This window comes from Passer domesticus, chromosome 2 (assembly GCF_036417665.1).
Source record: "Passer domesticus isolate bPasDom1 chromosome 2, bPasDom1.hap1, whole genome shotgun sequence".
Lineage (NCBI taxonomy): Eukaryota > Metazoa > Chordata > Aves > Passeriformes > Passeridae > Passer > Passer domesticus.
Genome location: NC_087475.1, coordinates 22033532 through 22049353, shown reverse-complemented (window position 1 = coordinate 22049353; position 15822 = coordinate 22033532). Strand labels below are relative to the sequence as shown.

The following is a 15822-nucleotide window of genomic DNA, read 5'->3' as shown; positions in this document are numbered from 1 at the left end:
GTTTTCACCAGCAGTTTATAAAACTTCTGAACTGACTTAGAAAGAATATCGGGAAAACTTTCTTCTAGCTGTAGAACACAAAGAAAACCTACATTTGATCTTCTTGGCTTCCATGTCATTACATTCAATCGACCAATGAGTAGGAAAACAAGACAGAAAACAGACAGAGAAAGATGAGATTAGCTCAGTTGGTTAGAACATGGTGCTACTAATGCCAAGGTTGTAGATTTGATTTCCATATGGGCCGTTCTCCTCTAAGAGTTGGACTAAGCTGTATTTGATGATCCATGTGGATCATCAAAGCAGTATATTCTCTGATAATGGGAGAATTAGACTGCAAGTTTCATTTAGGTGGAAACATACAGCCTTAATATAAATATTTTGGAGAAAAATTTAAAAAAAGAAAAAAAAGAAAATTGGGAAATATAGAGACTACAAGAAAATGGACCAGAATGAAAAGAGGTGCAGTGCAAATGGGCCAAAAAATGCCAAAAGTAATCTCACAGATGCAGCAAAACCAGGAGAAAAAAATCAAGGAAGAAGACAGAACACTGAGCGGAAGATATAACTGAAATGCCACGGATACTGAAAAAAAACAAAAAACAACCTCTCCCAAAGACAGACAAAGCCATCAAAGCACAGAGGATCCCAACAAGTGCAGAGACATGGAACAAAGCTTGCTAAAACTGATCCCCATTGAAATGAGGGAAACAGAAAAAGAGGACATAGGAAACCTCCGGCATGGAGATAACAGAACAGAAAATTCAAAAGAAGAAAAAAAAAACAAAACAAAATTGGAAAATTCAATGATTATCAGAAAATGCAACAGGACGACATGAAGAGCAGTGCAAAGGACCAAAAAACACCAAATCTAAACTCACAGAGGCTGCAAAACCAGAAGAAAAAAATCAAAAAGGGAGACAGATAACTGTCGGGAGAAAAAGAGAGACATGGAACAGACACTGAAAAAAAACCCACAAAATTCTTTAAAAAATGCAAAGCCATCAAAGGCATGAGATGCTGTCAAGTGCTGGGACTTGGTCCAAAGATTGACCAATTGATCCCCATTGAAATCGCAAGAAACGAAATCTTGCGACCCTGAATAGAAAGGCTTACAACTGCTCTGGGAAGGAGATATGATCAAATGAAATGCGGCTGAAAAATTCCTCAACACGAAAAAATTGGGACATTTAGTGACTCCAAGAAAATGGCCCAGGAAGAAATGAGGTGCAGAGCAAAGGAGGAAAAGATGCCAAAACTAAGCTCACAGATGCTGCAAAGGCAGAGCAGAAAGTTGAGGAGGAAGACACAACTTGGAGGGGAAGATATGAGAGCCAGAGCAAAGTTGCTGAAGAAAAAAAAAAAAATTGCAAATTTAGTGACTACAAGAAAGTAGCCCAGGATTACAAGAGGTGCAGTGCAAAAGACCAAAAGATGCCAAAACTAAAGTCCCAGATGCTGGAAAAGCAGGGGAAAGTGTCGAGGAAGAAGACACATCACGGTGGGGAAGATATGAGAGCCATGGCACGCATTGTAGAAAAAAAAAAAAAATCTTCGCCAAACTCAAAGCCATCAAAAGGCATGAGGTGCTGTCAAGCGCTGGGACTTGGTCCAAAGATTGCCCAATTGATCCCCATTGAAATCGCAAGATTTCGGGAAGGGAAACGAAATCTTGCAACCCTGAAATGTTTTATTTGCGTTCTAGCTATCACTATCAATTAAAATAACTGTGGAATTCATTACTTTTATTGCAATATGCTCCAGATATTTTATTAAATTTTTTACTGCATTCCCTTAAGTTTTCTTATTTGAAATTTATATTAAAATTTATTTTATGTTTTTCTTTTTCAGAATAATAAATTCAAAACTAAAACCCTCCAGTTATGATAGACCCTTATTTAATACTATGATTTTTTTTTCCTCACAATATCTTTTTTTACCCCAGAAACTTGTATTATTTGAAGAAATTAATTTTAATTGACATTACATTGTCTATATCAAATTCAAGGTCTGTCTTTCCTCCCAGAATTGTCATTGGAATGTATTTCCATTTTCATCTTGTGAAAAATTTGGCCATTGGTTAATTTGGAAATTGGGCTGTGTATTGTATTTGCCATCTGTTATATGTGGGACAGCTATTTTCTGTTAATTGTGTAGTTTTCTTTATCTCTTCCACCACCAATCCTTCCTCCATGGAGATATCTTTTGTTAATGGGCCAATGAGTGTTACTGTACGACTGATAAAATTACATCATCTTATTGTGAGAAGCTCTGCCCAGAGGGATTATCAAAGTATTCCTACCTGGATATAATCAGGGATTTGGAACAACAGAGACAGCCTTTTCACACTGGATTCCCAAAGAGCAGGTGCCTTCTCCACTGGATTCCTAGAGGCAGACTAGACCCATCCACACCATCACTGGTCCTTCAGAGGAAAACTCCACCCTTCTACAGGATCACTGCTCAAACAGAACCTCACCTTGTCACTGCAGGAGGGTTGCAGGCACCATTTGAACAGACTGCTACCAACAGCGTGTCAGGTTGTATTCTGACTCTGTCATTGGGGATTTTTTGGGTTTTTTTTTTTGTACTACTGCATTTGTATTTTTAATTTTCTTAGTAAAGAACTGTATTCCTATTCCCATATCTTTGCCTCTTAGTTGAGAGCCTCTTAGTTTCAAAATCATAATAATTTGGAGGGAGGGGGTTTAAATTGTCAGTTTCAAGGGAGGCTCCTGCTTTCCTTAGCAGACACCCATCTTTTCAAGCCAAGACAGCCATAAATATAAATGTGATGAAGCATGGAAAGTTTTGATTGCATTTATACATAGACACACCTAAACAATTTTTTTTCATAAATGATAATAAGTCACATTGTTGTAACCGTTGTTAATCAACTGTTTCCACAAAATGATAGCTTTTAATAATATGTATTTTGTAGAGTGCTTGAATTCTGTTGTGAAGAACGATACAATATCTTTTAAACAATGAAATTTAAATAATTTACATTTTATAAGAAAACTTTCTAAAGGCTTCCTGTGGCATACTAATTTTGTCCCACTGCTAAGCTGGAGCAATGCTTTGATTGTTATGGTTGTTGCAGATGAGTGTTTGGCCACTTAAAGACACATTGTCAAAAGTATTGACAAAAGGAAGGTTTGATATGAATTTGTGAAAGTGAAGCTTTACAGAGTGGAAAAGTTCACTGTGTTACTTACTGCACAGGTTGAGGCACACAGGAAGATGAAAGATAAATTATTTGGCAAGATTTTCACTGAAGCTGAGAATGCAAAAGAGGAGAAGGGTGTAAAAGATTCGGATGTAAAGGCAAGAATGCAAAAAGTTTATAAGCAATTAATCACTGAGTACTTTAACATTTGGAAAATGATTCAATAGAGTTCACTAAAGTTATAACATTGACTTAACTATAGATTTGGGATAGTAACATTTGTATCACAACCAATTTACATGCCCACAAGAAAAATAATGTGTATCCCTATTTCACTGTCTATAAAGGTACATATTGTTGCCATCTTATTACAAAGGTTTCATACCTTCTTGGTCATTTCTCATGGGCAGCTCCTCACAGCACTAACTCCTTCTTTTTCTCAGCACAGCCTCTAACCTTATCGACCAGCCAACCTACTCTTTTACAATACCCATCCTAATTGGATGCAGCTGTGGCCTCTTAAGGGCAGGCCTGTTCCTAATTCTTGATAATTAGCACAGCTGTAACTCCTTAGGGGTGAGATTACCTTTACCACTATCTCTATTCTCCTACATTCTATCTATCCTCAAGTTTACTAAAATACATAGTATCTCGCTGCATTTCCCAACAGACAAGGGTTGCACGTTGAGGAGCGTGGAGATGTATGTGAGGGGGGATCCTTGGCTTCCAGAATGGTTCCTTGAATACTGCGAGCCCGAGGGTTTGTGAACTCTGAGATGTGCTGCTGCAGCCTGCTGTGGTCCAGAAGAGCACAGAGGGCCTCACTTAGGAATGTTCTCTATAGGGTCCCAAGATAACTGAGTTTGGTCATGGGTAAGTTTGCGCCCTGGCCGTAAGCCCACCCCATAACTACTGAGGTATTTTCATACAGAGCAGTAACAGCGGCACTGTTCCATCGAGGCTGTGGTGCACAAAGGTACTGCCCCACTCAGCCTTTGAGCCAGGTACATGATTTCCTAAGACAACAAGGGGAAATTGCTTATTTCCCATCTGGTTTGGGCACATATGATGTTTCTGGTAGTTGGTTGTTCCCACCTCTACCACCTAAGAGCTCCTGGTATGAACGGGGCTTAGCTCATATGGTCAAGGGAAACTTCCCCACCCAGCTAGTCCAGTCAGGGATGATCAGGAGCTTCTGAGATCACAGAGCAGGGATGGGGGCCAAGGGTGGACCACCTCACTGATATGAGCGTCTAAATTATACGTGTCATAGCTTCACTACTGTAGTTAACAATAAGAAACTTTCAGCAAAAGTGAATGGGATAGCTGGCAGTATTAGAGTAGTATTTCAGATAATTCATTCTTTGCCAAGAATGCCAAATAGCAGCCATTAAACACATTTTATTTCAACAACTGCAGATTTAACTAATATACAATGATCCTTGTTGAAGAAATACGACATATTTTTTCGATGTAGAGTACTGAAACTGGTTTTCTCGCCAATACTGTCAACACCAAAAAACCCCAATGAGATAGTGAATTTTTTTAAATTGTGAAAGAAAATAAGAAATTATTTTCTCTTTTTATTAATGTTTAGATCTGAAACATGTACTTCTGCTTGTTAATCAGTACTAATAGACTTAAGTGGTGCCACATGAAACCTTGGAAAATTAAATATGCATTTCTAAAAGCCTCAACAGACCTGAAAATCCAAATGTAATCTGGAGATCTTTTCAAACAGGTGTCAATGGTCCTATAAGTTGCTGAAATTGTCATTTGTGTGAAATAAAGTTCTGTTGAAAAGGAAAAAAATGACAAGAAAAGGAAGCAAAACCACCTAAGGGAAAAAAAAAAAGAAAAAAATGCAACAACGACAAAAAAAAAACCACAACCAACCAAACAAAACAAAACAACAACAACAAAAAAACCCCAACAAAATAAAAGAAAAAAGGAACTAGCACCCAACCCCAAGCAAAAATAACTCACAACCTTATTAGGCCAGCAATCCCTTGTTCACATTGTACTGGGCTAGGAACACATGTAGCCCTCAGCACACTGGAGACTGCTTTTTCCAAATCTACAAAACAGGCACATGGAGCCAGGCTTTCAGACGCCCCTTTTATCAATGAGTTACAAAGCCACACACAATTGCCAGTATAAGCTATGAGTTACAAAAAAAGTAAAAAACTGACTTGGAATATTTATTAACGGCTTTTTCAAGCATCTCCTCTAAAAAATTCCCTGATTTGTGACCGTAATTCCACAGAAGCACAGCTTTGCTAACTCTTTTACTTCCCTGGGACCAAGAGTAAAGCAGCCAGTCCTTTGAAACAGCAGGCTGAAATTATCTAAAGAGAGGAGCTGCATGATGCAGAAGGCGAAGCTGGAAGAAATGTCAAGGAGGCAAGGGGGAATCCAATTGCTGTCTTCAATTATGCAGTGGACTGCTGCAGGAAGGACAGAGCAGGATGCTTCCTGGAGGTACACAAGCAAAACTACAGGAGTCAATGAACACAAGCTACAATACAGTGAACTGTGATTCAATATAAGAAAAAAGTGCTTATAGTGAGGGTGGTCAAACTCTGCAACAGATTTCCATAGAGGTTGTGGGATCTCTGTCCTTAGAAACATTCAAAACTTGACCTGACAATGCTCTGAGCAACCTGGTTTGCTTGTTATCTCTTGAGTAGCATGTTGGCCCAGATAACATTCAAAGAAACCTGAATTATTTTATGATTCTATTATTACACGCACTGATAAAACACTATTTAAGTGCTGCCTATGAAACTAGAACAGCAGTTTATCTAAGCAATTTTTTATATATTTTACACTTCCATGGCCCTGTAACAATTCTGGTTAATGAATAAAATTTTAAATTAAATAATGGTTTTCAAAATTGCTAACTTTTAAGCTTGCATAGACCTAGATGATCTTTAAGGTCCCTTAAAACCTAAACCTTTCTATGATTCTATGAATATCTACTTTGGAGGTTTTTTTGTTCATTAGAAAAAGGGAAATTACATTTACTTCCCCTTGTGTAAAGCAACTTTTAAAAAGAGATATTTTTTGGTGTTTTTTCCAATTAAATATTTTAATGTAGGTAAAAAATCCTCAGTTTAAATTATTTGAAAGTTGTATTATAAATGTTATTAAAATAATCAATTACCTGAGGTAGTTTAATCAATAGCCTAGTGATGCCAGATTCCTAGTAGTGGCTGTCTGGGGGCCTGGAAGAAAAGGAAGTGCTGAACACATCAGATTTATTCTATCACAGTACAAGAAGCCTTGTGAAAGAGGAAAAGACTTTTTCAGAGGATAAGTTTTCATCAAAGGGCACACAAACCTGGTTTCTTCAAGATTTGTCCTGGTCCAGCTCTACCTAATAAATATATTCATATCTGGCTGATACAGAATGTAATTATTAAATCTGGAGATCATACCAAGGCGGGCAGGACTGCCAGGAACATGTACACAGAGTTTAACATCATCTTGGAAATCAGTGTGTAAAAGGTCTAATTCACTACAGAGAATATATTGCTTTGCAGTCAGACATGTTACACTGGGGAAAAAAATCAGGTCTAAAAATTGAACTATACTGATGTCAGTCCTTTAGAAAAAGACCTACAGGTTACAGTGGATCACAAGAACATGAGTCATCAATGTCACCCACCTGAAAAGTGCAGGTATTATATGGACAAATGATATTTCTCCTCTGCTCTGCTCTGCACTGACAAAATCTCAGCTGAGTGTTTCTCTGGTTTTTGGCAGCCCTTCAAGAACCTTCTGAAACTACTGGAGAGCCTCCAGAGAGGTTTACAAAAAATTACTACAGGAAAAATTGAACAAAATGGGAATGTTTAAATTAAAGATGAAAAGACCAACATGTTACGTGACAGCAGTGTTCAGGTACAAGATGTGCTGAACAATTTGGCAATTTTTGTCTATATCAGTGTGGATAAGACAAAAAGCAATGGATTACAAAACCACTCAAAAAAAAAAACCAATGAAATAGTAGAAGAGATTATCTGGGGCACATTGTGAAGTCTCATTTATGAGAGGTTTTTGAGAAAGGTTTAGGAACCATATGTCTTGCATGATAGGGTGAAAAGAGTTGGCAGAACAGGTTTTGGCCTGTTCTGTCTCAGGAAGGTGCAAATCAGTCAGTCTTTCACTCTGGGCAGTGGCTTCTGGGGAGAAAGTAACGAATATTCCAGAGGATGGAAGCCTTCAAAATAACAATAAAATCTGTTTTAGAATTCACAGTCTTTCTCATACTTAGGTCTTAAAGGAAAAGCAGATTTTTTACCTCTAATGTGAATAAAAGACCTATTTTTTCACTGTTTTTTTACATTAGCCTGCTTATATTATTTATGAGGGTTAAAATGCTATATTATCTAAAATTAGAGAAGCTGTTAGTGAAAAGAAAAAGCAGAAATGTCTCCTTCCCTTTCCGTCTTTTAATCACATGTGTAACAGGGAGTCTAAACCAGGAAATTTAATTTGGTTTGTCTATCAAACCCCAGTGTTCAGAATAAAACACTGAAGTGACAAAGGAGCTGATTTTTTCATTCTTTTGTATAGCCATGGGGAATGTCAGAAATGTAATGAATAATAAGCTGGTCCATGCCAGAGGGATGTCAACTGTTCCTGAAGAAGAGCAGTATTTTCTTGGGACAGGACAAAAAAGTTATGTGTGGTACTGCATGTTATTTCAAGTAATCCTCTCAGTTATCAATTTTACACAATTGCATTAAAACCCATTAAGAGATACATCTTCAATAAATACAGGATGCAGCAGGCATCATGGTACATTTTTTTATGAGAGATCACCACTGAATGAAGATTATTGTTTGATTAAATTGACTGCCTGATGGTGAGGCTTCCAACAGATAAACACAGCCAAGAATTTAATCAACAAACTGCATCATATTTGCATCTATTCCACATTCTGTCTACTTAGAGAAGGAACAGATGCAGACTCAGTAGGAGTCAGAAGGCAAGGAATCAATAGGGAAATACTCTATTAAGACAAAGTTTCTGAATTTATAATCCAACCTTGACCTAAATATGTTTAGATTCTCACTCCAATAGTTCTCTCAAACTGATGGTCTCCGAAATCCATATTCTCTGTATTTAACAATGTCCCTTTGCTGGCATCATTATTCTAAGTGAAATGCTCAAATAAATTCTCTTTTTAAGCCCTTCTGACATATGCTAGTGCAGATGTTACTCTAAACAGCTAACCTCTGCCTGTGGTTTATTTAAGTGGTTAGCCTACATCTGCTTTACAGGGATTCACTGCCCAAAGTAAATAAATAAACAGGTCTGTTTCCATCTAGGGCACAAAATTATAACTGTCAGACTCCTTTGTGAGGGAGTCACCAGGCTGCAGGATCTTTGGATGTGTGTCAGCATTATCCTTTACTTTGTCATTCAAAATTGTGCATGGGCTGGGGCTGGAGGAGGCTGATCCGATGTTCACAGAAGCAACTGTGCAAAGGACAGCTGAATCACAGACTGCCTGTGTCAAAATGCCTCCAGCAGCTTCTGCAGTGTTTTGCCACATCCTAGTTTCCTGGAAGCTGCGTCACAAGCACAAGGTATAGCACATGACTCCTCCTCTTTGCATCAATGTAGATGGGCTCCATCCTTGGCCTCCCACTTTCCCTCCCCTTTTACACGCCCCAGCCTGTCTGGTCTTAGTTTGGGATCTTACTCCTGAGAGTAAGAGTTATGGGGATAATCAAGGGTTGGTATTTACAGGATGGTACTTCTCCTCAGTTCTTTTCAGTGAAATGAGAGTCAACAAAAAAAATTCCCTCACTTTATGTATTGCTTTCTTCTTTAGCAATTTTTTAGCATTGTTGTTACATTGTTATTAAAAGCAAGGGCAATTCAGGAATAAGATCTTTACAGAAAACTGCAAGGAACAGGCAGCTATATTTTACTTAAAATTTAAACAGAATAAGGAAAATACTATCAACATATTCTTTCAAAGAAGAAAAATACTTTTAATATATTCTTTTAAACAAGGATCTGCACAAAGCATTTATTTACATGGGTAAGTTCAAAGCAAAGACATTTATGTACAAAAAGATATATAAAATATGCACCTGTAAATACACCACACTGAAAATATGCACGTGTGTATATATACACTGTGCAAGAGTATAAATATGTAAATATATATATGGCTATGTATGGATATGTGAATGACATACTTTAATTCAAAAAATATTTGATTTTATATGCATAATTTCATTTTGAGACTAGAACAGTAAAAGCGGTATTTGGAATACTTAAATATATGGTTACAGACTTCATAAATGAACTCTTAATGGATAATGAAGCATAGCAGCCTAAGTATATTTTATGTTACATGGTTTTGACCCTAACATAATATGACCTTGCTGACCATCTTGTATTACTCAAGAAAATTTTTTTCAGTGGATGTGGGATTTATACTTTCAGCAGTTGACCACATGGTATATAGATTTATTGATTTTTTTCCAACATCAGGACAGGAAAATTTAAACCTTTGCAATCTGAAAACTGTTTAAAGAGTCGAGGCTGTTGGTTAATTGGACTGGAATTCAGTTTGAGGGAGTGGCTTCCATAAGGAAGCTTCATCTTTCTCAAGAAAGATTCATCTTCTCTAGGGGTGCATTATTCACACGGAATTTGTAATGCTATAAGTAGGATCCCATAATAGTTAATAGGAAGATACCCAGCCATTTTCACAAATGGGGTCAACTGGAGTCAACCCATCTTGCAACAGGGGAGAAGAACCATCCTCAGAAAATTATTCTCTCCTTGCATGGCCTCTAGCAGGGCAAACCAGTAATGGATCTGGGTGTCAGAGACAGAAGATTTCTAGATTTTGAAAGCTGTCTGAAATGAATTCTTCCTTCTGTTGCCCAAACAGCTTTATCTCCCCAGTGCCTGAATTTTCAGGTAAGGGCAAGCCCACCAAGTTCTCATTCTTTTGTGAAGAGATATATATATATATATATATGAAGATGCATGTCTGCATTCCTTCAACAGATAAGAAATATAACCTAAATTGGGCAATTTTTTGTTCCTGAGTGAGATTTATAATCTGTACATTTAGTATATTACGTCCTGTTTTGTACTTTTTCCTTTATATTCAGCATAAAAAATAAGTAATTTTGCTACAAGTGAAAATTGTTTCTTATAAGGGTAATTTTATAATATTTTATACAAACGTGTAGGATTTTCTTCCCCTAATACACATTTTCGAGTTAAATTGGATTAATTATTGAACATTCATATTTCATAACTAGTAAAATAACTTATGGCTGTAGTAAGAAACAGTGTAATATGTACACATAACTTATCCAAATAACTCCTTGTATTTATCATTCTATTTAATAAAATCAAAAAGTAGAAGTTTTCATGCTTTCGATCATCACTTTTTTCTGCTGAGTGACTCCATCAAGTATGTAAAGATTCAGAAATGCTGATTTTCTTAACTTTCCTGAAGACTGTATTCCAGTTGTTTTTGGAAATCTGATAGAATACATTTAAAGGATTTTACTGTTTGTGGGGAAATAAAGGAAATGGGTTGGTTTTTGATTGATTCTAAGGAAATATATGGCATACAATTTTTAGGAGTCTGTTATCAATGCTAATAAAAAAATAGAAAGGTGTGGGTTGCAAGGAAGCTTAAAGGTCATCTAGTTCCAACTCCTCCATCATGGGCAGCATCATCTTCCAGTAGTACAGGAAGCTCAAATATGTAAAAGTATACAAAAGCATATTATATACAAAGAGTATACAAATGCATAATGCAAAAGTAAAGTAAAAATAAATCATGCACACTATAAGATTTTATTTAACCAAACAATACAAATATTGTTTGGTTAAATAAATAATACAATAAATAAATAATAAATAATACAATAAATAAATAATACAATAAATAATAAAAATACAAATGTATCAATAATATTATCAAGGAGAACAGAAAATCTAGTAGTATGATCATGATATGTGCGGTGAATTATACAACTTTTTCTAAAGTGAACACAGTAGGTACTTTATCCCAGTATTTAGAAATGAAACTGGCCACAGCAGTTTTTGTCCTTTCAGAAAAAAAAAATTTGCAGTATTATTCAGATAGCTCGTTTTTCGGGGATCCAAGACTAATTATTTTTTTTAAATTTAAGCTACTCTTGAGAGAAGTGATAGCTTTACAATTAGATAAATCTCATTTTAATTTGTTTTCTCTTGTTTTTGTTCTAACCTTTCCCACATCACTGCAGAGGAGAGATACTGTATCTGAACACAACTTCAGTCTGCTGTTCTGTACTTACACAAAACCTCCATTCTCTTTAAAAGGAATCCCAGGAAAAAAAATAAGCTGAAGTACTCAGGGATTATTAACTTGCTGACTCAAGATCTGAATATTATTGGGTTGCTCTCATAAGCTACTTGACCTATTGATGAACCAAAGTACATATTCAGATTAAAGTGAATGCCTGAATCCAATCAATAGTTTGAAATTTTCTGCTACATCAGGTTTGATGATGACTTTTCAAGCTGTACTATATCCTTTTGACAGATTAAATAAGTATATTCATAGATCTTGTGGCTTTGACAAACTAATCACTGGAAGGTGAGACATATATCTTATGCACCCAGGAACTTTGCCACATTGATTAGTTACCCCCAGACACTGCAGCGAGAAAGCTTCACATTTAATGCCTGACTACTTCTGTCATAGGTGCCAAAAACATTGTTATAAAATGGTTTAGTGGATAATGCTCAATCTTGTAATAAATAATTCTGATCACTGATGCCAAAAAGGAAATGGTTTGAGCATCTTGGTTATTTTTAATAGTATTTTTTTATTTGACTAGTATTAAAATCAGTTGATGTATTGTTTACAGAAGGATGTAAGTGTAAGAAAGAGTTGGGCCCATCATTATCAAAGTCTAGTCAATGTGAAACAGTTGTTGGAGGATTATTAGACTGTTCTACTCATGGAGGCTGTCACTGCTTCAGTAAAGATGTGGAAGAATATGTGAAGCTGATAAAAGACAGCAAACACTGATGATAAGACTAAGTGTGCCGACAAAATATTTGCTAGATGTTGCAAAGTCGGTTGCAATGCCACAAGTAAAAGATTGCGCTACCTCTTTTTCTTTCTCTCTCTTATTCAGAGCAAAAAGTATAATTTCACTAATCTAAAAAAAATTAAATCCAAATTCCTTATGATAGATTCCTTACTACAGTAGTAAATATCTGAATGGCAATTGTTTTCCTATTGGGATTAAAATATTTTTTAGGGTTCTCCTTGTCTGTTGATACAGCAAGAGATTCCTTAAGGCATAACAAGAGTTTAGACATTTCAGAATGTTCTCTGAGTCCAAAAGAATTATTGAGAGAGCTATCCAGCCTTCAGCAATACAATTAAATTTTCAAAACTGCAAGGGTATTGGGACTTGTTTCATTATAGGAAGAAATCTACTGGGTTTTTTAATAGATGAGGATTTGTGATAAACTCAAAACATTTTTTTCTCAGTCATTCCCTCTTTTGAACGTGATTCAAATACAGAGACATCTAAAGTAGTAATGCTGGTAGTGCATTAGAATTAGAAACACAACTCATATAGTTAAACTCTGAACATTTCTGTAAAGGAATGCTGTAATCTTTCTATATTGCACATCACCTCTAACATTTTCAGACCAGGTACAAAGGAACACTTGTGTGCCAGGGGCTGTGCACTGAGAGCAACCTCTTAGAAAGACTTTCAGCTCTAAGTAGATTTTCTGCTTCTGCAACAGTTTCTGGATTAATATAATCTCACGTAAAATTGAGAGAATGTGTCCACCAAACCCTGCAATGTGACAGATTTAATTTATGACAATTTCAGGGTTCCTTTTCCTTGGATATGCAATTTCCCCAAAACCAATAAAAAAGTAATTCCTAGCATTTCAAATAGCTTTACCAGGATTTTGAAGGTACACTAGAGCACGGATACTCAGGCTTTCCAGATATATCTATAGTTCTTGTGCTTGCTACTTTGCTATAAGAAGATAAGGACTGGTGCTGTAACAAATGTATAAATCCTGATCCTGCGAGAGGCAACATAAATCCTTGTTTGAATGAAGCAGCACATTGACATGAAGAATGAAGGTCTTTTGTAGTGCTTCTGACTGGAAATACAAAATTGTGCAACCTTGATCCTTTCTTTGAATCTTTTGATTTTACAGCATTTCCTTAAACCCATAATGGGAAGTTTCATAAACATCATTGACTGCAAGCCTTTCTAGACATATGAATATTTTTTCCACTGTTTGTGAGAAAAATACAAATGAACTGTCTCGTGTATATGCAACACATTTAGGAGCAAATCCTAATCAGTAGCACACATGTTCCATTATATTATCTCTGTAGCATTTTGAGATGCATAAGTCTAGTCACAGAGCAATCCTTCCATGAAGATCTAAGTCTGGAGGCAAGGTACATTAGGCAGCTGTCTGACACAAGGAAATAGCTATTCTCTATCTGTCTGCCACAACACAAAAAACACATCAGGTCCAGTTCTGGATTAAATCTTCACCTATGGAGTCAGTGCCTTGCTAATTCCAGAATGATTCTGCATACTCAGCTTGCATTTGAACCTCCACCTGAGGAACTCAAAGCAGAAACTGACCATGAACAATAATCTTAGAGTGGCTTAAATCCCTCCATGGCACAGAATAATTGTCTCTGAAGCAAAACTTGCACTTATTTATGTTTGCCTTAAAAGGAACATCTGCATGATCCCGTTGAGATATTTTATAGCAGTTCCTCTGCGGCTATGAATTTTCACAGGTGGAGACAATTATGTAGAGTACTACAAAATGTACTATCAGAGCATACATAATTTCCAGTTTATGCACTATATCACAGTAAGTAAGAATGTGGAGATGGCCTTCTAGTGAATATTAGCAGGGCTGGTCAGAGCTAATATGCTAAAGCAGAAACCTGTGCTATCCTACCCTTCCAAATATATTACATAGAGATAAGAAAGAAAAAAATTAAAAAGTTATTGCTTAAAAATTTTGTAGATGTGACAAGCACCGTACCAATATAAATTTTAAGTAAATATAAACAGGAAACAATAAGAGGAAATCAAGCCTTGATATAAAAAGATAAAAAGTCATACTTGCATCCTTCTTTTTCTCTGTGCAGTAGAAGTGTCTACTCCAGATTCAAACATTATCTAATTATAGTTATTATCTAATTAGTTCCTTTCAGTGCTTTTTAATGTGTTTTTACTTTCTTGTTTACCTTGAAAATTAGATCTTTCCAATTGATAATAGCTTTTTTTTTGAGAATTGCTACAAATTGTCTGTCATATTACTGTGTGTGGCTGCATGCAGAAGTAGGACATTTCACCCTAGTAAAGGTAGGTGTGGATGTCAAAAAAAAGCTAAGAGATGTGTTTAAGACTTAGTTCCAAAAGACAAGGTATACTTCAACCTTTATTTTTCTCTTTTTGTGCAGCAACAAAGAATCATATAATCTGTTGGGGTTACTTAAAATGCAAATCAGACCTGCATCTCATGACACCATGTCAAGATAAAACTGCAATTTGCCTTCTTCAAGGAAAAAAATCTCTGGTGTGATAAAAATATGAACTCTTTGGAATGTAACATTTTGACGAACCAGATTTTCAAGGAGAAGCCCTTGATTTTCCTCTTCTCTTCTTGGATAAGACTATGTCCAAAGTTACCACCATAAAGAAATTTGCTTATAGTAAATAAAGCTACTAGACTAGGCAAACCTATTCTTAGAGCCTTGAAGTTGTCCAGAAACTCAGATTAAATAATAAACTGGAAAATTAAAAGAAAGCCTGCCGGACTACATCACGAATGTACTGCTGAGATGTTAATTCCTAGCTAGTTAGTGTAGTGAAAAATTCTGTAATATGTATAGTTTTCTAGCTTTATTACCTTTACACTATTTGTTGAGTGGTAGGTTTGGTTTCAATTAAGTAGTGATTTGCTTTACATGCTCTTCCTAGGTGGTCTTGGAAGATCAGTTGTTTTATTAAATAGAAATGCTCTGAAAAAGACCTGGCTTGAAAATAATTTTAAAATTTCTATTTAAAAAGGCAGTGTATTATTTTACAAGTTACACACTTTTTATTGAGAAAATTACAGCCCTTTACAGGTGATTTAATTAAAATTGTCCATGAATGTAATGGTGCATTGACACTATATGTTGCCAGCATATAAGAATTCATTCCTGCTTCTTGCTTTGCCCATTCCTTGAGATGAAAAAGAACCTTGTAACACTGTAGGGTACTCCTGAAAATGGGATGATTAATCCAACTGGAATTCAGATTTATTAGTGGGAACACAATGCAAGCTCCATACACTATTAGGCTCAGAACACAGGCTGAAGTACCCTTGACTTACCACTAAATTTGAATGTAAATCTATTCCACTCATGCAAGAGGAAGATTCAGGAGGTGCCTACTGGACTGGGATTGGATACTACTGGGATAGTAGGTCACCCCTCCTGTGAGCGCAGCATGTCTCCTGGCTGAGAGGTGCTTATCATCTTGTGCACACAGAATGTGGCTGCTGACGCCCTAGCTGGGGTTCACCAGGTCAGGATACAGCTGGTTCATTGC

General features: G+C 36.2%; 2 long non-coding RNA genes across 2 annotated transcripts in view; both read right to left on the bottom strand.

The window, feature by feature from the left end:
* The window catches only part of LOC135295244 (uncharacterized), a 51921-nt gene that overhangs the window by 30257 nt on the left and 5842 nt on the right, over positions 1-15822 (bottom strand). The window lies entirely within an intron of this gene.
* LOC135295240 (uncharacterized) lies at positions 1701-3609 on the bottom strand. The gene is made up of 3 exons (XR_010357274.1): positions 3555-3609; positions 3219-3280; positions 1701-2398 (listed from the first exon to the last, which is right to left on the bottom strand). It is a non-coding gene; the product is annotated as an uncharacterized LOC135295240 (long non-coding RNA).